Genomic DNA, 25,434 nt, shown 5'->3' on the forward strand with positions numbered 1-25,434 from the left:
ATTTAGAAGCTTTAATCTAATACGCATAAATTCATGAAAATTCGTATACCTTTAACTGAACAACTCGTTGTTTTCAACAGATATAGCTTAAACTTCCGTTCTGTGAAACGTACACAAGTCGTTTATTTGTAGATATACAAAAATTTACAAGAACAAATACTCTTATAAGCATTTTTGCAACAGTGCCTGAGCATTAGGATGACAACTATTTGTTGAAAGTCAATATAATGCGTATAAAATGACATGTATGGATTGGGGTAAATGTTTGCAATTGATAGTATACTGTTGTACGAAATAAAGAACCCATTTTATTAGTATTTATTCAAATTAAGCAGTTGAAAATTAAGCCGCATTGTAAATAAACGAATCACACAGTCGTTTTTGCTTAATCTCTTTATAAGCTTCTATTATAATTATAGTAACAACAAAGTTTATTCTATCATGAACAAATACAAACATAATTTTTTGTAGGGGGAAAAGAATACTAAATAGTTTGAAAAAATACAGAGTTACCAACTTGTTACTTCCAACATGTGTGTCGTTTGTTGATTGTAACTGTCATTTTTCCTTTATCGATAACCTTATGTATGATTACATAGTTTTCTTCCTCGCGATTACGCCTCTAATACTTAAACATTATTTTTGTTGTTGTTGCTAATGCCATTATTTGAGTTGTTTTTTGCTTGTTGTAACTTTTCGAGTTCCCCAGATATTTCTCTTTCTTCTCATTTGATATTTGGGAATAAGAAATATTTTAACAAAGTACTGATTATAAGGTTCATATGTTTGGTTTAATTTTATACTGGTTTGTTGCCATGTGCCACTAAGAAACAATTGAAATAAAATAATAACTGTTGGTAAATTTCTTTAGTTTATGTTTTTGTAAGTAAATAATTACAATAACCAAAATAAATTTAAAATATTCTACAACTACCTTACGAGTATTGTTAGGATGAATAACAAAGTTTCACTCATAAATATTTCCAGTTTCACCAAGGATACGATCAATTAATTCTCAGCAAGTTAATTCTCAGAAACTGTATATGCATGCTTTAGACTCAATGATTTGAGTTTCTAAAAGTTTAGACACACCAGGATACAAAATACGAACACTAGAAGCAACTTGAACATAACCATTAATATCAAATTCAAAACCAAATCCCCACTTCATGGGCTACTGTATCCTACTCTCTTGCCACCGTATTCACGTCTGCCGTACAATTGTTTTTTCATGACGATTATATCTTTCATCATCACCGAGTACACTATATTTGTCACGCCGATATGCATAATCGGCTCCATACTTATAACGTGGCCTTCTTACGATGAAGTAGTTTTGAATGTCAGAAGTGTTGTCAATTTCTTTAAGATCGTCACTTCTGACTAGAATAAATGTCGCCAAAATTATTGCAACACATTGCAGCTTTTCCTAGACAAGAAAACATTATATCTTGAAGTTGTAGATAAATTAAATAATACGTTTATAGAAGTTATAAATTGACAAGGATTTACAACATTTAGAGAAAAAATAACTTCGACAGAATTTTTCCAGTATTAACAAATTACAGATAAAGGATTTAAGTATCAAATATTAAAAATTATTGTTGATAATGATTATAGTAAATATGAAACAAAATCTTTCTTAATTTTGTGGTAACAATACGGATACTAACAGTTTAAATACAGTTTTTGTATGCTTACCATTTTCGGTCTGTAGAATTTCGCTTCAAGCTTGTAGAACAACGACTTCACTTCTGAAAAACACAAGATTATATAGTTGAAGTCTGCAGTGTCAACGGAAAACGTGGCACAACATACGTGCAATGAAATAATTAGTTCATAGAGTTCATAGTGAATATCATCAAACACGAATACACTACGAACAACAGGTGGGGAAGATCTTATTAACAGTATTATGTCATGCAGTCAGTAATGATAATATTTTCAGTCATATGACTAACAAATTATCTCAGACAAAATTAATGATACAGTTTTTCATCATTTTACTGTTCTACCTTGGATAAAAAAGACTTTTAAAGTGAATTCTGATATTGATTACCTTTAACTACGCAGTAAGAAAATTTCTTAAAGCAGAAAATATGAGTCTTTTATAATAACGAAGTCATATCAAAGAATCTAAAATTTTAAATTGAATTAAAGTAATAATAATACATTAATTTTTTGTCCTGCCATCGAAATATCTGGAATGTTTTTCCTCGAAATTAAAACTTTAACGACACGAAATTGATAACATTTCCAACATAACAAAAGTTGTTTGGTGAAATGCGGTAACTAATATTTAGGATTTTGTAAATAATTTATAATTAACTTCTCCTGTTGCATCTTCTTTGCATCATGAAATTTTAGATATTGTAACCTTATAATGGAACTTTTCACAACTTTCTAAATAGTGCATCGTCAGGTAGATAAAGGTAAAAAAATATGAAAACATGAGAATTAGTTGATTCCTTAGAAATACACTAAATTTCTTAAGAATGTTAGAAAAAAAGAGAAAGCATTACTTATGTATCTATTGGATATGGATCAGGGTATTTTATAATATTAGCTAGTAAGTATGTTTGGGTAGTTACTTCGACTGCTTAAGAATTCACTCTGAAGTTAATAAACTATTCTTAGAGGTATGATTTAATGAATGGCGAGAGGTCTCATTCTATTTGGGCTACAGTAGTGACCTAACACAACTCGAAACCAATAAGATTTGTAGTGAAAAAAACTGGTGTATAACTTAGAATACAATACAGAGATTACAGACCATATTCTGGGTTAGTCTGTTCATGCTGCCGGGTGTGGCGTGCTTATTTCTTCTAGTATCAAGCCATCTGATGGAATTTCAAAAATGAAACTCATCGTATCATTGGTAATTAACTCAGCACATGCTGAATAGACGTATGTGGATTCTTTCTCTTTCTATATATAATATATTTAAAAAGTAGAAAATTGCTAGTTTTGTATCATGTTTCTGTTGAATGGTTTCCTGACTATGGAAGTACTAATGGTGTGGGTATTTTTGGACCTATACAGTGTTTAATTGGAGTGTTGCAGAAATTATGTATTTAATGTTCCATCAGTTGTAAATTTAACTTTACTTGCAAGTAAGTTGTGTAAACTACTTATTGTTTGTTACACTATAATTTTTATAATTCAGCTAACTGTTATATCTTTCTACTCCAACTCAAAGACAGCTAGTGCAGATAGCCCTCGTGTAACTTTTCGAGAACTTCCAAACAAACCAGACCAGAAAATATTTTAATTGTGAAATGAATTTGAACTAACTATCTTGAAAGATCTGGTGTTAAGTATAGTTACAGTGTTTAGTTTATTTATATTGATTAAAATTAAAAATATATTATTGTAAGCCAATTTTAAAGTGTTTATGATTTACTTAATGACGACAGGTCTCATATTTTATGGGCTACAGCAAAGACGTTACGATGTTACAGACCAATAAGAATTTGCATGAAAACATCTGGTGTTCGTTCTATAAAAGGGTACAGTGATTAAAAACCATGTAATAGGTTTATTAATTTATTCTGTTGTAGCGTGCTTATTTTCTCCAGTTTGCGTACATCTGTTGGAACTTTCAAAATAACACTTATAGCGTTGTGGGTAATTATCTCGATCAGAATTAAGGACACGCCGTCCTTAGTATTTTTTGGTTTGAATTTGTGCGCAAAGCTACACAAGGGCTATCTGCGCTAGCCGTCCCTAATTCAGCATTGCAAGACCAGAAGGAAGGCATCTAGTCATCACCACTCTCCAGTCTGAATTTTCTACTCTTTGTAATAAATTATTTAATTATTTTTAATTATTTTTGTTATTTACATATGTTTATTTGATCGAATCTTCAATCATTTCAACTGTTGAGAAATCACATTTTAATTACATTGTTTTCTTTATTAGCAACAAGTCATTAATTAATAGCTATAGAGCCATTTTATCTTTTATAGTAATTTTATTCTCCGAGAACATATAAGAATACATATATTAGCAGATAAAATTCAAATTGAACTAATTAAAAATTTAAACTTTTTTAAAAAATGCCGTTATAAAGACCTTCTTACATGTGTATGTAAATATAAAAGCAGTAGAAAAAAATTTGATACTTGATAAAAATGAGTACCAGTATAAAAAACCTTGATGTTAGAAAATATTGCAAGTTCTTAATAAAATCATTTAGCCAGTGAAAAGTTCCTGCACTTTCGGTTATGGTGACGTTATGAGCGTGATGGTTATTCTGTTATTTAGTTTAATGTATTCTTCTTGTAGGGGATAAATTTTACCGACTTGTCGTCTTGCTGATGAGCAGTTCCATATCACGTGTGACTATGTTTACGCCCCTGCCGTTCAGATGATATATTTATTAAGTGTTATTCTGATAGATAATACCAAATTTCAATTCCCAAGTCTAAGTCATATATGTATATTTATTAGGTCGTTTGAGATGTTTGGACATGGTCTACAAGCAACCGTTACAGGGATTAGCTTTAAATTCTGTTGATAGACAATTCGATTCGTGTACGTATGTTCGTACTTTAAAAAAAAGTGATAATTTAGCATTTGGATTACAAACATAAAACCTTCATTTAAGTAAAGTACTCGGTTGTTGAATTTCATCTTTGGACAAATTTATTAGAAGACTATTTGCTCCAACGGACCATAATTTAGCAGTGACATACTGGAGGGAAAGCAACTAGTAATCACCACCCATCATGAACCCTTGGGCTACTTTTGATATAATTACAGAGCATTTTTAAATATGATATACAAATTCTTATTTTAATACCTAGTTCACAGTAAAGAAATGACTAATATAATACAAAACAAAGATACCAAGGAATTCTTCATTGCTAGTATGTTACACTTTTCAATCCTTCTGGTTTATTAGTACAAGATGCAAAAAATATGACTGTTTCACCTCTAATTGAACATTAAAGCTCAAATATTTCATCACTTGTACAGTTATAAAGTATAGTTTCAATTGATTTTGAGTCTGGTTAACATTAAACACAATTATGTATTAATTTGTTTATTTGTAATTAATTATTATAGGAAGTGTTTTTATATATGAAGTTTGATTCCGTTTTTGTCTCATTGATTAATATTTATGATATGCTAAGCCTAGCAGTGGTAATAAACCGTAAAGAGGCAAAATTACATATAACACTAGAGAGTTCGTTCGATTAAAGAATACAATAGTTAACTTTATAATTTTTCCTTTTGAGATAAAATAAATAATGGAATTTAAACTTTTATCTGGAATAAAACTAAGTTAATTTCAGAATGTGAAGAACAATTACCAAAATGTGTTTGGTAAACATTAAATGAAGTTATATATTTTTACTTTTTTGTTATTTGTAATTAATTATTAAATCAATGTCTCTATGTTGAATAAGGGAAAGTTAATAAATGTCCAAGATTCAATACCAATCAGTGGACAAAGTGAAAATAACTTTGCATTAATTGCTTTTGCGTGACATGAATTTTGTTTATGTAAACGTGTCAGCACAAAGTCGTCTTTCCAGTAGGAAGTCAGTCAAGTGCAATTTAACATTATCACACAAAAACATCTCTCATTATGATTTTGAGATAAAAAATCATGCAACTATTTATTCGCTGTGTGCATTCCATACAGAACTCTACAAAAGTAAGTCAAGTCTTTACTTTGACTAAAATTAAATTTATTTCAAAATGTGAATAACAATAGCCAAAATGCGTCCTGTTAACACCAAACAAAATAATATGTTTTAATTTTTTTGTAATTAATTGTTAAACCAAGTAATTTTTCGTATTTCCCTATGCCAGTGATTCGGTTATAAAGAGCCAATATTTTTTGCAAGCAAGCGACAGGTTGAAAATTGTTCAATGTGTATAATTGTCAGTGTTGGTGATGTAACATCATATAGCAGCGTTAGAAAGAAACCTCGGGTCGTTGTAGAACATTGTGTTTTTAGTTATCTCATTTGAATTTATTAATATAGAATGAACAATGCATTCGCAAATAAATGAAACTAAAAATACCTTAGGTCAAATTGTTAACAAAAATTTTAAATAAAGAGAAATTTATACTCGACTTCTTGCAGCGCAAACTCTACTGTCTATGTAAAGTTTCATAGACGGCCGACAGAACGTGACTGCACTTGTTCTAGTGTATTGAAAAATTCTACGAGGTTCCGAAATCGTTTTAATTCAATACACCCAATTACAGAAATAATTTTAATTAGCTCACTGGTGTTTTTTTATTGTCTGGATCATGATACTAGTTAGTATGGTTCTAAAGTCCAACACCTTTAAAAATGATGTTTACTCTGAAAACGATGAACACAAAAAACTTGTTCATTATACCATGCATTTAAAGCAGCCATACCGCGTTGTTCTCTTCACTTCATTTGGTGGTAGGAAATTGTTTGTATAATTTGTTATTAACTTCTATGTTTTTTGATAAGAAAAGAAATAAGATTGGTTGTTTCTGCTTACTTTATTTAAATTTTAATATCTTAGTTTTATAGATAATTAGAGTAACAAGTTGTGTGTTTAGAGGTATAACAAAATATAAATATGATGATTATAAAATACTAGAAAATCTGGTAATCGTCTGACACCATCAAACAAGAAATGTCTATTAGAAAAGGAACAATTAAAAACTAATAGCGGTCAGCTTGTTACAGTGATCATTTTAATATCTCTTTGCAGCGAAATACATTCTTATAGAAATTAATGGCTGAGATTATTAATTATTATTTTCAATTGATCTTTCATACACTGTAAGTTACACTGATCATCTCAATGATGAGTACTAACGTTTATATTAATAAAAACCTCAGTTTATTATTAACTGTTGTTCAATATTTTCTTCATGTGTAAAAATATTTATTTACATCATATGGGGGAAGGTACTGTAAAAAGTCTGACTGTCCCTCTTGTTATGATAACCACAACCTGATCACTCATTCCAGTGTGAAGATATTAGAAGTGGATTTTAAGAAAACAAACTGTTTGTATGTCAGCATTTCTCCTACAAGCAACAGTTAAAACGCACACTATACAATCGCGGATATATTCATCTGTAGATAAGAACCTACAAAAGTAAGTTAATAATTTCAAAGTGTGAAGAGTAATTACCAAAATGCGTTTGGTTAAATTTAAACAAAGTAATAAATTTTAACTTTCTGTGATTTGCAATTAATTATTAAACCAGTTTACAAGAGGTTTATATATCTGTCCCCGAGTGAGTTGGCGGTAAGTTTAAAACACAGAAGATTGAATTGCAATCATGGCCAGATGGTTAAGAAGCGCGAGTTTACATCAAAATCACATCCCAGTCTACGTTATTTAGATATTATTTTTGTTAACTAATTTATTTATTTTTGGATTAAAAATGGTTTCCATCATGTAACTTGCCTGTTATGATTTCTAGCATCGAGTGTTTCACCTGTTCCAGATGTAGCTCACAGAAAAGATTAAATTTGGAACTACTAGTTCACAATAACTTATTTTTATGTCGCTACTATATCGTTCACTACCAAAACCTCATTTTCCCCAACCATCATATCCACCAGTACCACTGTATCCTCCATATTCCTCTTCCACCACTTCCAATTTAACATTTCTAGAAAGACGTTCATCTATTTCATTACTTGTACAGGTGTCGGGCATTTATTTGCATTGTTTTGGTAATATTTCATGTTGGTTTAAATAAAGAGCTAAATAAAATCTATTGTTTTTTAATTCATATTTTGAAACCTCACATAATCAATAGACGAAATTTGCGTTGCCATCCGTGAAATGTGTGTGTTTTCTTATAGCAAAGCCACATCGCACTATCTTCTGAGCCACCCCTCCCCAAGGGAAATCGAACCCCTGCTTTTAGCGTTATAAAACCGTAGACTTACCACTGTACTAGCGGGTACATGTAAGATACATGAGGTATATTACAAACCATAAATAATTATTAAATTAACGACAGATTAAAATATTAAATTTCCTCTACTTTTCAAAATTTTAGAAATAATTCATTTTATTTTTATATATTTCAATCCAATGAAAATAAACATAACAAATATAAAATAGAGATAGTTATTATATAGTAGTTCATTCATATTTAATATTTTCATTTTAAAATAATGCATTTTATCCTTACAAACTTCACAGAAATATTCTTCATTATTGTAAAATCGGGTTAAAAAGAAGTCTGAAAAATGTATTTTACACAATTTCTCTCATTTCTTACTATTATTTTAATGATAAATGCTAGTGCAGAAAGAATGAATAAGTTTGTTTTTTATTTCAATTGTTTATTTACTATTTAAACATAATTATTTTAATTAAATTATCTGTGTAAATTATATCATAAAATTCTGACCCAAGATGTTTTGTTGAACCTTAAACAAGAAAAACGGTCGTCAACAACAGACTGTAAGGCCAATTAGAGAATTCTTTTGGCCTTTCAACAACCAATTCTCTTATTAATTTCATTTCTAATATAAAAAAAATAAAAGTCACATTTTCCCTCAATTGTCCATTTTAAATGAAAGTCAAATACTTCACTGTTCTAGTTGCACGTAAAATTAAAATTTCACTCGAAAACGGAATGTTGATCGTATTGTTCTCTGTTCAGCTTTGTTCCTTCAAATAAGAATATTCATTGGTTTATGTTTTTGAGTGATATGAATTTTTTTATTTATATATATCAGCACAATGTCATTCTTCCAGTAAGATGTCAGTCATGTTGAAGTTAATATTACCACACCAAAACCTTTGTCGTTATCCTTAAAGGTAAAAAACTATTATGTTACTGTTTTTTTCTATCTATTTGGTTTAGAATTCTATAAATAGAAATCAAATATTTACTTAGACTTAAACGAAGCTAATTTCAGAATGCAATATCAATTACCACGTAGTAATTAAACGTAGTAATATTCTTTAAGTTATTTGTAACATGTAATTAATCATTAAATCCGTTTACAAGTGGGTTACTTTTATGAACCCCATAGAAGTTAGCGATGATGTTATAAGAACCCACTATTCAATTGCAAGTGTGTGAAAGAGTGGTGATATTTCATTGTGTAGAATTGACTGTATTGATGTCGTATCGGCCGAGCATGGCCAGTTCGGTTAAGGCGTTCTATTTGTATGCTGAGGGTCGTGGGTTCGAAAATTCATCGCATAAAAATACTCGTCCTTTCAGCCTTGGTGGCATTATAAGTTTCGGTCAATCCCACTATTTGTTGATAAAAGAATAATCTAAAAGTATGCGGTAGTTAGGGAGGACTAACTGCTTTTCCTGTAATATTACACTGCTAAATTAGGGAAGGCGAGTGCAAATAGATCTCGTGTATCTTTGCGCAAAATTCAAAACAAATATCACAAAACATCACATAGCAGCAATACAATGAAACTTTGGACCTTGTTAGAGATTAAAGATTTTAGTTTTCTCATTTCAGTTTCAATTTCACAATTCATTCACAAAAGAATTAAGCTAAAAGTTCCTAAGGCCAAATTGTTAAAGAAAATTTGAAATAAGTAGAAATGTGTTGTTATTTCAAACTTCTTTTCTATTTAAAACCAAGCCCATTTTTGAAACACAATAATATTTCTTTAAGATTCACATCAAGATATGAGTTCTTTTTTTTAAAATTAAGCACAAAATTACAGATAGGGTTCTAACAACCAAAGGTATCTGAACGCAATTTCTGGCATTTTGCGTATGGAAATATTCATCTGTATCACTTGTGTATGTGTGTGTCATTATATGTACCTTTTTGAAAGGGTCAAAAATATAATATAAACTTTCTAAGATGTTGATGAAACAATATAACAGTTACGGTTAATAGAAGATTTCATACGTGTGAAAATATGTAATTCTATTCACATTAAATGTGTTTTGAAAGGCATGTATTCCATCTTAAAAATTAAAGTATGTGAGAGCATGGAACAAAATCAGTTATCCGTTAAGGCATTATGATAAATGAATAAACTTGGCAGTATTTCATAATATAACATGATAAATATATTTTGAAACCTCACATAATCAATAGGCGAAAATTGCGTTGCCATCTTACAGCAAATATATGAACTAATATCACGGCAAACACATAAAACATAATCTGTGGTTATTCGTAAAATACATGAGATATATTACAAACCATAAATAATTATTAAATTAATGACAGATTAAAATATTAAATTTCCTCTAGTTTTCAAAGTTTTAGAAATAAATCATTTTATTTGTATATATTTGAATCCAATGAAAATAAACATAACAAATATGAAATAGAGAAAGTTATTATATGGTAGTTCATTTATATTTAATATTTTTATTTTAAAATAATACATTTTATCTTACAAACTTCACAAAATATTCTTCATTATTTTAAAATCGGGGTAAAAGAACAGTTGAAAAATGTATTTTACATAATTTCTCTCATTTTTTACTATTATTTTAATGATAAATGATAGTGCAGAAAGAATGAATAATTTTGCTTTTTAATTTGAATTCCTTAATTATTCTAAACATACTTATTTTAATTAATTTAGCTGTGTGAATTATATTATGAAATTCTGACCCAAGTTGTGCTGATAAACCTTGGATACGAATAACTGTCGTCAGCATCAGACTTTAAGGCCAATCAAAGAATTCTTTAGGTCTCTCCCCAACGAATTCTCTTTCGAATTTCTTGGCCCGTCATGGCCAAGAGTGTTAATGTGTTCGCATCGTAATCCGAGGGTCGCGGGTTCGAATCTCGGTCGCACCAAACATGCTCGCCATCCCAGTTGTGAGGGCGTTATAAAGTGACGGTCAATCCCACTATTCGTTGGTAAAGGAGTAACCCAAGAGTTGGCGGTGGGTGGTGATGACTAGCTGCCTTTCCTCTAGTCTTACACTGCTAAATTAGGGACAGCTAGCGCAGATAGCCCTCGAGTAGCTTTTCGCTAAATTCAAAAACAACCAAAGAACAACATTCGAATTTCTTTTTTAGCGGAAAAAACTTACTAAAATTACCGTTTTTCTTTAATTATTCTTTTTTTAAATGAAAGTCAAATTCTTCACAATTCTAGTTACACGTAAACTTAAATTTTCAGTCGAAAACACAAAGTTGATCATATTGTTCTTTGTTCGTCTTTATTTTTCAAATAAGAATGCACCCTAGTGGCTCAGCGGTATGTCTGCGGACTTCCAAAGCTAAAAACCGGGTTTTGATATCCGTGGTGGGCAGAGCACAAATAGCCCATTGTGTAGCTTTGTGCTTACTTCAAAAACAACAACAACAACAAATAAGAATATTCTTTGGTTGATATTTTTCAGTGATATGAAATTTGTTTATCTAAATATATCAGTACAAAATTGTTCTTCCAGTTCGAAATGACTCAAGTGCAAGTTAATATTACCACACCAAAACATTTGTCGTTATCTTTCTGAAAAAACAAACAAACATGTTACTATTTCTTGCTCTGTCTATTCAGTTAAAACTCTATAAAGGGAAGTCAAATCTTTACTTGAACTAAAACTAAGCTACTTTCAAAATGTGAGTTACAACTACGAATATGCCTGTCATAAACGCTAAACGTAGTAATATAGTTTAACATATTTGTTATTTTTAATTAATTATTAAATCAGTTTAGAAGTGGCTTATTTTTATGTCCCCATGTCAGTTTTCAGTAAGGTTATAAAGAGACCCAATATTCAACTGCAAGCAGCATGGAACAAAATCAATTATCCAGTAAGATATTATCATCAATGAATAAATTTGGTGGATTTCACAATATAACATAATATTTAACATTAAGACACTCTGTTCGATATTCAAGAGATAGATATAATTTTTCTTTTTTTATTTGTTGCTGAGCACATAGTAAAACAGACTGCTATTTGTGATTTGATTACTTTTTCTATCGAAACCCTATGTTAGGATGCTAGCTTCATAACTGAAATAGAGTTAGCTACCTAATGCAAAAAAAAAAACAACAAAAAAAACAGTTATAAAGTAGACCGTGAATTTAAGAAAACAAATATTTTCTTCGACTTGGTAGTGAACAGTCTATATTTGATTTAACAACCAGTTTAGATAAAATGAATATATATTCATCAAACTTTATTAAACATATTAAATGAGAACAGCCATACTTAGGCTTCTGATAACAAACTAATAATGTGTTTTGGAACTACTATATCACTACTGAAATGTAATACAAGATTACTCATGACATGTTTAGAGCCTCCTAGAGATTTCTACTGTAAAGAACTGTGGCGTGAACGTCTGTATAACTATCAATTTGTGGATGTCAACGAAATAATGAATACGATGGTGTTACGTTCAGTTCTGAAATTTAACAAGATCTCAAAAGCAGAAGTTGTGATTGAGTTTTATTAAATGTAACGTTGTTTGTTGAATGATATCACAAACAAACTTCCATAAATAAAAGTTGTACCTGCAACATCCATTTTTTAACAATGGAAAACAATTTTTAATAAGAACATGATTATCTCGATGACTATTTGTCAGAATTTAATTATATCTCTTCTTGGTGTAATTTTGTACATGGTACTGACAAATTCGAATAATCAAAAATTATCTTTTGAATAACTGAAACCACTTTCAATATATCAAATTATTACAGTTTAAATGCGTAAAATTTTGAGATCCTTCAATAGAATCAAATTTTTACCGGGATTTATAATTACTGATTACTGTTTGTGAAAAATGTGTGGTCCGTTAGTGGGTCATATCGAATTACCTGCTGGAAAGAATATTGATATTTAACAAAGCGTATATTTTCAGAACAGATATAAGCTCCCTAGAACGTAAGTAAAGAGTAAATGAAATAACTTCATGTTCGACTTAATTTGCTATCTATAACAAATTAATGTTAATTGTATGATTATTTTTAATAAAAATAGAATAATGCCTCTAACAATACAAACAATAACTTTCAAAATGTTTTACATTAAACAAACTTGCTAGGAGAAGATCTTTACGACATTTACGACTATCAGGTGGGCCCTGCATGGTCAGGATGTTAGGGGCGCTCGACTCTTGTTCATTGATTGGTTCGCGGATGATGACTGTGTTCCTTCCTTCTAGTGTTATACTTCTAAGTTAGGACGGCAAGCACATGTAGTCCTCGTGTAGCCTGAAAAGGTTAGCATAATATGTTATGTGTATGCTTATAAAAACTAATAACAAAAACATGTTATAAAAATTTTTACACCAGAGTTTCAGCATTACGATGACAGGCGTTTCTTGAAAGGAAAACGCAAGATCTAAAAATAATCCGCAAGTTACTTTGCAGTTGATAATATACGTTTGTACGAAAGAAAGAATTTCAAAGAGAGTTTGAACCAATTTATTTATTGTTTTTTTTTGTAAAACGATGAAAATTAAACCATGTTATAAATGATACAACCATACAGTAACTTTTGCCTCAATGTCTTACAAACTTCAATTACTTCTACATCAAACATTTTATATTAAATATTATATATTTTTAAATCAACAAAGTGTATTTTATCATGAACATCTAAAACAAACCTTATGTTTTGTGGGAGAAAATAGTCCTAGTTAGTGTAACATCAGTTGTCAAATTGCTGCTTCTCTTCTCGCCTTTCACTCCTGATTTGTAGCTATTGTTCTTTTCCCATTTCTATACGTTTGTTTAGCACAAAACTAAACTATGGTCTTTCTGTGCTCTGCCCACCAAGAATTTCTACTATTTAAGTTTACAGACATTCCACTGTGATACTAGTTGGATTTTCAGTTCTGTTTCATTATAACATTATTGATATAGATTGAAATTCTGAAATTTCATATTACAAAGATTCTATATTACAGTACTCATGGGCGGTAAACATAGAATCGGGTATGGCTTAATGTTTTCCTTCCTGGTCTTCGAATCCACGCATCCATGGTTCACTTCTAGAAACATATTGTATTGGTTATGAAATTACAGTTTTACTTAATTTTCGTAACCGATTTATTTTATATTTGTTATAATTTTCACTTTAATCTGTCATTCTGCTTTTATAGTGTGTATGTGTTTTTTTATATCAAAGTCCATGATTGAACAGTCAAATCATGTTTCTCCTTAAGTAGGTAAGCCCATAATTAATTCTTACGGAGCACAATAATGTTTTTTTATTTTTTTTATTTACGTGATTTATATAAATAATTTATGTGATTTATGAACATTTTTATAATTTATCATAAACACTCCTTTTCAAAGACATTATGTAATGATGTCTTGTTTTGATTTTCGCGATTACTAGATATTTTTTGACGGTCTACGTTACTTACACATTATTTATATTTAACAGCTTATTTCTTTTTAGTTTCAAAAATTGTTGATATCGTGTGAGTTGCTTGTTTTGATTTCTAGCATAGTGTAATTCATCTGTTCTAAATGTGGGACTAACAGAAGAATTACTGAGATATTCCTCTGTATCCTACTCTCCTGCTACCACCAATTAAATATCCATCTTTTTAGCCACAGCCACAATAACCTTCTACCCCAATTCTTCCTCCATCAAAACTTCCTTTTCCAGCACTACTACATCCTTCACAAACAAATTTTCCTCTACCACCAATCTATATACCTTGTTTTCCACTAAGTCAGTTTCTTCCAGCACCAACGTATCCTTATTATTCACTACCTCCAGATGCATACCCGGCTCTATACCTATGATGTGACTCTGCTACCGAGAGGATATTTTAATTGTTAGAAGTGGATTTAATTTCTTGAAGATCTTCGCTTCTGACTACATTAAATATCGAAAAACATATTATAACACGTTGTAGCTTTCATTGTGAAAAGACGGTATATATTGAAGTTGTAAATAAATAACATAAGACGTTATTAGAACTTTAATTTGACAAGGCTTTTACACTATTTAGACAAATATAAAATCGATTGAATTTTTCCGCTGTTGATCAATGCTGACAAAGTATAATAATATCAAAGAGTAAACGTTATTGTTTACAGTTATCACAGTAAATATGAAACAAATTCTTTCCTAGTATTGTGGTAACAATATGGATACTTCAGGATAGAATACAGTTTTTATACGTTTACCATTTCCTGTTTTTGAATTACCGATTGTTCACTCCAGTCTCGGTTCAGTGTATTCAAACTGTAAATAATAAGAGTGCAAAGAGACAGAGAGAGGCCTTGTAGAACAACTAATTCAAAATGAAAAACCCATGATTAAAATGTTGATGTCTGTAGAGTCACAAGAAAATGTGTCATTTAGAACGTTACTGAAAGTATTAGTTTTGTCAATCACAGTACGAAGTACAATCAGGAAAATATCTCTGCCAATAGGATGAGAAAGAGCTATTAGCCAAAACAAGGGACAGTAACAGAGACATATGAATACTAGGGGTCTTTCCTTTCTCGAAGAGTCAATTCCCTTCACGGAACGTGTAAGTATAAAGACCCATAGCTCAAAAGACCGTCTTGACCAGGTTGCTAGGGCGCTCTATTCGCAATCTGCGTGTCGCGGGTACTAATTCACGTTCCACCAAATGTGCTCGTTCTATCAGCTGTGGGAGCGTTATTACGTGATGATCAATTCAACTAATCGTTGGTAAAAGAGTAAGACAAGAGTTCGCGTTGATTACTAAATGCCTTCCTTCTATTCTAACACGGCTAAATTAAGACAGCTAGCTCATGCAGCCGTTGTGTAACTTTGCGTAAAATTCAGAAATAAACCATGGCTTAAGGCTAGAATATTTAGTAGAACTGAAATTGGAAGTCGCATCCGTCAAATCACAAACAAAGCTCTCTAACCATTACCCACGTGAAAAACTAATATAACACATAACCAGAATGTCAACGATCTCTTTACTACTAGTATAGTCCACTTTTCACTCTTTCTCCTTTATTAGCGTGTGTGCTTTTTTCATAGCAAAACCACATTGATCAAAATGCTTAGTCCTAATAGAGGATTCGATTCCATGACTTTAGTGTTGTATGTCCATCTTTATCACTACAATTACAGTAAACGGATAGAGAAAATCACATCTGATGCAAAAATGTTCATTTATTTCGTTACTTGCGCAGGTTAAAAATGTTTGTTAGGATTGGTTTTGGCAATAATATGTGTTTGTTCCAAAAAATAGTGAAATAATATATGTTCATTTAAATGTTAGGCCGCTCAAAGAATGCTTTATGTCACTTCACCACGAATTCAATTTTTATTTTCACTTCTGGTGAGAAAAAAAAAATCAATAAAATGCATATTTTTGTTTTTAAGTTATTCTATTATATCAAAAGGTAGAAAATGTCATTTTTCTCGAAATATAGCTTTTCCTGAAAAACGCAATTTCATTATAATTTTCTTTATTCATCTTTCGTTCTTTAGGAAAGAACATATGTTGGATCGTAGTTTTTAGTGATGTGAATTTACTTTATATAAATGTATCAGAACAATCCAAAGAAAATCAGTGAAGTTAACATTATCACAGTAAAATATTTGTCGTTATCCTTCTGAAATAAATAGTTTCATTTTATTAACTCTTGCTTTATCTAATAAGTTCAGAACTCTAAACATAGAATTTTAATCTTTTGTTTTGATAAATACTAAGCTAATTTAAAAATGTGAAGATAAATTACTAAAATGCGTCTAATGAAATTTAAACAAAGTAATATATTTTAATTTCCTTGTTATTTATGATTAATTATTAAATCAGTTTACAACAGGTTTATTTATATGTCCACCGGCGAGTTAGCGGTAAGTTTATAAACATAGAAAATTAATTTGCAATCATGCCCGTCATGGCTAGGTGGTTAAGGTTATCGTCGCTTACACTACGGAGAGTGAGTTTGCATCCCTGTCATATTAAACATGCTCATCCTTTCAGACGAAGGGGCGTTATAATGTGATGGTCGATTCCACTATTTGTTGCTTAAAGAGTAACCCAAGAGGAGGCGTTGATTGGTGATAACTAGTTGTCTTCATTTAATCTAGCAGAGCTAAATTAGAGACGTCTGAAAAAGACAGTTCTCTTGTTTTATATAAGAAAATAGTTTTTCAACATTTCAAGCCATATTCAAGTCTTATTGACATAAGTTGAATTTCTTGTCATCAAATAAGAGAAGTGGTTACATTCATTGCACATGAGTTACAAGAGTGTGAAGAGAGAGATTGTTTTAACATGAAAGCTACCAGACTTTGACAAGAAATTATTTGATTTGTTGAATTATACGTTTTGGACAAAGTAAATATAACAAAATTTTATATATCGTGAATCAAATTTAGTAGAAGGATATGTATATAAACATATGCAATCGATTCAGGTTAATATATACTTATCCCAATTTTAACTCTGTGAATTAAGTTTCATTTTACGACAACAATACTTTTAATAAATGTTGTAGGAAATGACTCGATCATATTATTATAAATATTTGTCCGCTTTGGCGAAACAGACAAAGAGATAAAGTTGTGTAACATTGAGTAATATTGTTTTCTTCATGTATATGAAAGGTGGGACATGTGAAATACAGGAACAACAAACGATCAAGGAGTATTAAGTTTTCGTTTTTAAAGAGAACATAGTGAAAACCATTTTTCTTTATTCCTTATATTTTTTACTCTCAAGAGAGATAAATGTATAATTTTCATAAAAAATGAAATGTTAGTGACAAGATAGGAAAGTCCATATTTTAGCAGTAAAATCACGTTTCTCCTAAAGTACCTAAGTTTATTATTAATTGTTACTGAGGAAGAGAGTACCTCTGTTTTATTCAATACGATTATTTATACAGTCTTTTCTAATTTCTCTATAACTTTCACACATTCCTTTTCAATGACTTTACCAATTTAAGTATGGTTTTAATATTAATGATTACTAGATAACTTTGACAGTCTACATTACTTGAACATTCCTTTTAATTTACTAATTTATTTATCCTTTCGTTTAGAAATACTTGTTATCATGTGAGTTATTTGTTATCATTTCTACCATAGAGTATTTCACCTGTTCCAGATGTAGCTATCAGAGAAGATTGATTTTGATACTACTAATTCACAAAAACTGATGTTTACGTTGCTACTAATTCCTTCACTACCAAAACCTCATTTTCTATTACCATCATATCCACCAGCACCACAGTATCTTCCATATTCCTCTTCCACAACATGTAATTAAACATTTCTAAATCATAGATAATCAAAGATCGAAAGTTACATCTGATGCAAAAACGTTCATCTCTTTCATTACTTTTACAGTTATTAAGTATTTGTTTGTATGGATTTGGTATTATATCGTGCTTGTTTAAAGAAAGAGCTCAATAAAATTTATTGTTTTATAATTCACATTATCAAATCTTACATAATCAATAAACAAAAAAATGCGTTACCATCTTTCATGAATATATAAACTAATTTCATGTAAAAAAGCATCATATATTGTTATTTGTAAAATACATGAGATATATTACAAACCATAAATAACGATTAAATTAACACTCCTACGAAAAGTGGGGCCTAATAGGCCCCAGAGCAACTTGAAAGGTTATTAATACTAGGCTAATAAATTTGTATTTAAATGAAATTGCCATTTCATTTAATGAAATGAAATCAAATTCATTTAATGAAATGAAATCACATGAAATGGCAATTTCATTTAAATACAAAATTATTAGCCTAATATTAATAACCTTACAAGTTGCTCTGGGGCCTATTAGGCCTCACTTTTCGTAGGAGTGTTAATAACAAATTAAAATATTCTGTTTCCTCTATTTTTCAACATTTAGTTACTAATTCATTGTATTTTAATATATTTAAATCCAATTAATATGAACTGAACTTTACCGAAATATTGTTCATTTTTGTAAATTCGGGGTAAAAAGAACAGAGTGAAAAAATGTATTTTACATGATTTCTATCATGTATTACTATTAATTTTAATGACAAGTGCAGTCCAGAAAGAAAGAATAATTTTGTTCTTTTAATTTTAATTCCTTATTTATTTCTAAACATAATTATTTTAATTAATTTTGCTATGTGAGTAATATTAAGAAATAGTGACCCATGCTGTGCTGATAAATCGTCAGCACCATACTGTAAGAACAATCAGAGAATGCTTTAGGTCTCTACCTAACGAATCCTCTTTTTCAATTTCTTTGCTGGTGAAAAAAAAAACGTACTAAAATTTATATTTTTCCTTAATAATTCTTTTTTATACGAAAGTAAAATACTTCACAATTCTAATTCCAGGAAAAGTTACATTTTCCATCGAAAACACAAAGTTATTATATTTTTCTCTGTGCATCTTCATTTCTTAAATAAGAACATTTGTTGGTTCATGTTTTGAGTGATATGAAATTTGTTTATATAAATATATCAGCATAAAATCAATATTCCAGTAGAAAATTAGTTACGTGAAAGTTAATATTACTACATCAAAACATTTGTCGTTATCTTTGTGATAAAAAGATCATGGTACTATTTTTTGTTCCAACTATTCTCTTCAGAACTCTATAAATGGAAGTCAAATCTTTACTTGGACTGAAACTAAGCTAATTTCAAAATGTGAATAACAATTACCAAAATGTCTCTAGTAAACTTTAAAGGGAGTAATATACTTTAACTTCTTTGCTATTTGTGAGTACTTAGTAAATTAGTTTTCAAGAGTTTTATTTTTATGACCTTATGTGAATTAGCGGTTAGGTTAATAAAAACCCAATATTAAACTCGGAGCAAATGGGCAGAGTGGAAAGAGCTCATTGCGTAGAATTGACTGTGTTCATGACGAAACATTACCTAGCAGCGATAGAATGAAACTTTTGGCCGTTGTACAGATTAATGTTTTTAGTTCTATCATTTGAATTTGAATTTTATTAATGTAGGATTAACAATTCATTCACAAAAGAATTAAGCTAAGAGTTCCTTCTGTCAAATTCTTATAAATAGAAATTTATATGCATTTTAAACTTTTCTATTTGAAACGTTGTGTGTTTTTAAAACAAATTTTTTTTGCTTACAATTAACATGAAGATATGAAGGGATTTTCTGTTTAAAATTAAGCACAAAATAACAAATAGGATTCTACCCACCACAGATATTTAAATCTAGTTTCTAGCGTTGAAACTTAGCAGATATTAGATTGTACTACTTGTGTGTGTGTATGTAAAAGTATATATTTACCTATTCTAATGGGGCAAACAATGAATTTTAATCCTTCTGAGATATTGATGTAAGAATAAAATATTAATGGTTTATAGAAAATTTCATATATTTGAAAATAAGTATTTTATACCCAAAATAAATGTATTTTAAAAGTCGTTTTATCTATGCTTAGAGTTAAAAAAATTTGGAAACCGATTTTATTTGGTTAATGAAGCTATAAAAACTCTGTGACAAATATTTTAATGGCGTTGAATAAAAACAGAACTACAGATTAAAGTATGCGATAACATGGAAGAAAATCCGTTTTCTAGGAAGATAATATTTTAAGTGAATAAACTTTGTGGTTTCCACATCCTAACTTGATATTTAATTTTTGAAGACTGTTCAGCACTCAACAAATATCCGTAAGACTCAAAACTTAAGTTACCGTAACACCAGTGTAAGTTTCATTTTGGAAAAACTGCATGTAGAATATAGGAGTGTAGAGTGAAAGTTTACGTCGTAAAAAGTAGAGGTCTGGTATTTTATTTTATGAATTAAGGGAAAGTTTATAAAAGCACTTTAATTTCGAGGAATTTATAGATTAAAAATACATTTGTTAACTGCTCTTTATTCGGTTCTTTATCTCTAAGAAAATTTTTACTCTGTCCAGGGATTTGACTTTCCTACTTCATTAGCATGTCTAATGTAAAAGAAAGTTGGTTTAACTTTTGTTATCGAAGATTTAATTGAACTTTGGAAGAATGAAATTGTTATATACGTAAGATTATTTCAACGAGGATTTATAGCAATAAACACCAAACCTAGTTACCATTAAAAATAAACTTCTAGTTGTTATTCCAGTACTATATCTCGTGATTAATATCTTTGTTTTCAAAAAATTATAAATTATCATTAGACATGACAGATTTCTTATGTAACTTTCGCAATGCAGGAATACAAGTTTTGAAATATTTCCGTACTTTAATAACAAATTCATAAATCTTTTAATTTAAATACATGATTTTCAAATTTCTTAGTGAAGGGAAGGTTGGTAGTCATTACCAACCAAACTAAATTTTGGAATACCATTTTACCAATAAATAGTTGAGTAGACCTTTGCATTATAAGATCCTTACGGCTGAAATTGGGAGTTTCTTTGTTGTGACGAGGATTCGAACTCACGAACTTCAGAGTATGAGTTATGTTTCTTAACACATGGCCATGCCGGTCCTCTGAAAATCTGTGTACATGTTCTGATAGCCGTTAATTAATTTACATTTCTCCTTAAGTACCTAACTCCATTATAAATTGTTACAAAAGACAAGAATACATCTTTTTATTTTTCTCTTTTACTTCTCTTATTTACATAGCTTTTTGTAATTTTGTACAACTTTCAATCATTCCTTTTCAATGACTTTTCATATGGATGTATGGTTTGAGAGTGACATCTGGATATTTTTGATGGTCTACATTACTTAAATATTCTTTTAATTTACCATATTATTTCTTCTTTCGTTTAAAAATTGTCGCTATCATGAGAATTGTTTGCTATGATTTCAAGTATAGTGTATTTCACCTGTTCGAGATGCAGCACTTAGAGAAGAATACTACTGATTCATTAAAACTTCTTTTTAGATCGCTATCATAACCTTCACTACAAAACCTCATTTTCCACTACTAACCACCAGCACTACCGTATCTTGCATATCTCCTACCATTCTACTATCCTCTTTCACCACCTCCGTATCTCTCGCTTACATACCTAAAACATGACTGTGCTAACAAGAGACGATTTTGATTGTTAGAAGTAGAAACTATTTGTTTTTCACCATCGTTTCTGACAAGAGAACATGTTGCAAAAACTAGTGCAACATATTGTAGATTTCCCAAGACAAAAAACGGTATATATAGAAGCAGTAGATAAATAACATAACAGGCTACTAGCACTTTTAATGTAAGAAATATATAAAGCATTTAAAGAAATATAACATCAATTGATATTTGTGATATTGATAAATTACTGATCAAGAGTTTTAAACATTAATTATCGAATATTATTGTTTACAATTATCACAGTAAGTATGAAACAAAATCTTTCTTATCTTTGTGTAAATATACTGATAATTCCAGTTTAAATGCAGTTTTTGTGCGATTACTATATTTCGTCTGAAGAATTCATTACCAAATGTTTACTCCAGTCTCGATTTAGTCTCTTCAAACTGTAAATGATAAGAGTGCAAGGAGAAAGAGAGAGCGAGAGCTTGTAGAACAACAGCTTCACTGATGAAAACTACAAGATTATATAGTTGATGCCTGCTGTGTCACGTGAAAATGTGGCACTCAAAAGACTACGTGAATGTTCCACTTTTGTCCAGTCACAGTTTAAAATACAATGTAGAAAATATCTCTGTCCATAGGATGAGAAAGAGCTGTAGTGGTCTTTTGATATGAAGAAGGAAACTTCCGTGTGAGGAAATAATTATTAATCATATTTAACATCATCAGACTTAAATACAGCTAGGAATGATATAGGTCGGCTATTTAAACTTAACAATATTAATTTATGGTGTAAGCAATGATAATAATTCCTTGAGTAATAAGATCATCAGGTTTTCTCAGTCATAAAAAATGATAGCGTTTACCATCATTGACTTGTTCTATCTTAGATAATAAAAAAACAAATAAAACTCATCAAGTGAATTCTGATATAGGTTACCTTTATCTACGCAGTAAGAAAATGTCTTAAAGAAGAAAATATGAGTGTTGTATAATAATGAAGTCACACCAAAGTAATCTACACTTTAAAATAGTCAACGTAATAATAACAAATTAATTTTTTGTCCTGCCATCAAAATATCTCGAATGTTTTCCTCGAAATTAAGACATTTACGCCACAAAATTGATGAGATGTTTAACATTTTAAAAGTAGATTCATGAAATACTGCCAATTCAATTATTTATAACGTATTAAGCTATTAATTAAATTTTGAAACTCATGCAGAATTAACTTGTGATATTTGGTTTCCTTTCCATCAGTGTATTTTAGACGCAACATCCTTTTTATGAAATTTTTCATATCAAACTCGATACTGTATAAACCTCTCTGCACTAAACTAGTCATGGACTGTTTAGAAGCTCTTATATTTCTCTGCTATAATAAACCATGTTCGTGCTTCTTTACATAATCGTCTATCTGGACCAACTTATAAATACGATGGTGCTCCGTACAGTGTTGAAATTTAACAAGACCTCAAAGCGAACTTTCCTAAAAGCATTGTCATATTTCATGTATTGAGTCTTCAGAAACAAACCGAATATAAATATGGTACGTGGTACGTGCAACATCCAATTTTATCAACAGCATACAACTGCTACAAAAGTACTTTCTTCACAATAAGAACATGACTTTCTCTATAACTGTGTCAGAATTTGATTACATCTTTTTCATGTAATTTTAAATGTACTACTGAAAAACTTGAGTTCTTGAATAATTATTTTTCAATTACTATAACTTCTTTTCATATATAAAACATTACATTTTATATGAGTACAGTTTATGAAACGTTTGAGCTCAGTAAAATAATTCATCTTTATAGTTTATGAGCCTTAGCTACCAATACTACTGTAATTAATTACTAGAACAAACATACGTCTAAAACGGCGTTTTTACTGGCAGTGGAAACATGTCTAATGCTACAATCGGTCAGATAACTTAAACTACGTGAATGATTAAGAATACCTTCACAGTGCTTATATTCTGAAAACCAAAGTAAATGCCCTAAAATTTACGGAAGTGGTAAATGAAATAATTTATATTACAGTCTTGTATTGTTATCTATAGCCAGTTAATATGAATGGTACGATTACTTTCAATAAAAAAATTATATAATAATGCCTCTAGCAATATAAAGAATAGCTTAGAGTTATACTTTAAATTAAATACAGTTGCTCAGAGAAGAAACTTGCTACATTTACGATCAAGTGGTAGGCAAGACACGGTATGTGAAACAGGAACTACTTGATTAGTGATGTTGGGGTCGCGGGTTTGTATCTCCATCACATCAATCATGGTTGCTTTTTCAGACATCAGGGTGTTATGTGACGACATTCCTTGTATTCGTTGGTAAAAGAGTAGTTCAAGAGTTGGTTTTCATTTTATTTGCACTGACTGCCTTCATTTAAACATAATTAATGTATTGAATAATAACGCTGTGAAAGCAAACATTACAAAACTCTATTTTCGTTTAGTAATAAGTTATCATTTGGTTTAGCAAGTGCCTAAACCAGATTACGATAAGATAAAGTTATGACGATTAGATTCTCTTAAATTGTACATGCGGTTCCTAAGACATGTTATTTTTGATGCGTTCATAATTTTACTATTTGCATATTATGGTTTAAATCGAAAAATGAAAACAAAACAGGTTTTTCTAGAAAAGTTTGTATCTTAGTTGTGAACGAATTAGAAAGAAAAATAGCCTCAAACAACATACTATCGTACACGATGTGTGGTAACAAAATTATATGATAGAGACCACTTGAGCCTCGTTGAAAGCCATTTGAGATAAAGGAACAACAAACGTTCAAGGAGAACTAAGTTTTCATCTTTAAACACATCACAGTTATAAGTATTACTGTAAAGTAATATGTGTATATAATGATCACAGTAAATATGTGGTAAAGATACGGATAATAACAGTTTAAATAAAAATAACTCTAAATTATAAGAGAGCAAACAAGAGAGGGAGAGAGCTTGTAGAACAACGACTTCACTGATGAAAAACACAAGATTATATAGTTGAAGTCTGCAATGTTAACGGAAAACGTGGCACGCAGAACGATACGTAAATATTCCACTTTCGCCCAATCACACGACGAAATATAACACAGGAAATATCTCTGCCAATAGGATGAGAAAGAGCTGCAGGGATCTTATAATATGTAAAAGGAAACATATGTGCAATGAAATAATTAGAGTTCATAGTGAATATCATCAAACACGAATAAACTACGAACAACAGGTGGGCAAGATCTAATTAACAGTATTATATTATGCAGTCAGTATTGATAATATTTTTAGTCATATGACTAACAAAAATAATAATACAGTTTCCATCATTTTACTGTTCTACCTTGGATAAAAAAAAACAACTTTTCAAGTGAATTTTGATATTCATCACCTTTATCTACGCAGTAAGAAAATTTCTTAAAGAAGAAAATATGAGTGTTGTATAATAACGAAGTCATATAATAGCAATCTCACATTTTAAATAGAATCAATGTAATAATAATACATTAATTTTTTG

General features: G+C 30.0%; 1 long non-coding RNA gene across 1 annotated transcript; it reads right to left on the reverse strand.

Annotated features, from left to right (window-relative positions):
* Positions 1 to 848: 848 nt before the first annotated feature.
* Positions 849 to 1,861, reverse strand: LOC143258023 (uncharacterized). Its single transcript, XR_013032094.1, has 2 exons — positions 1,702 to 1,861; positions 849 to 1,429 (listed from the first exon to the last, which is right to left on the reverse strand). It is a non-coding gene; the product is annotated as an uncharacterized LOC143258023 (long non-coding RNA).
* Between the last annotated feature and the right edge of the window lie 23,573 nt (positions 1,862 to 25,434).

The sequence above is a fragment of the Tachypleus tridentatus genome, chromosome 7, assembly GCF_004210375.1.
Source record: "Tachypleus tridentatus isolate NWPU-2018 chromosome 7, ASM421037v1, whole genome shotgun sequence".
Taxonomy (NCBI): domain Eukaryota; kingdom Metazoa; phylum Arthropoda; class Merostomata; order Xiphosura; family Limulidae; genus Tachypleus; species Tachypleus tridentatus.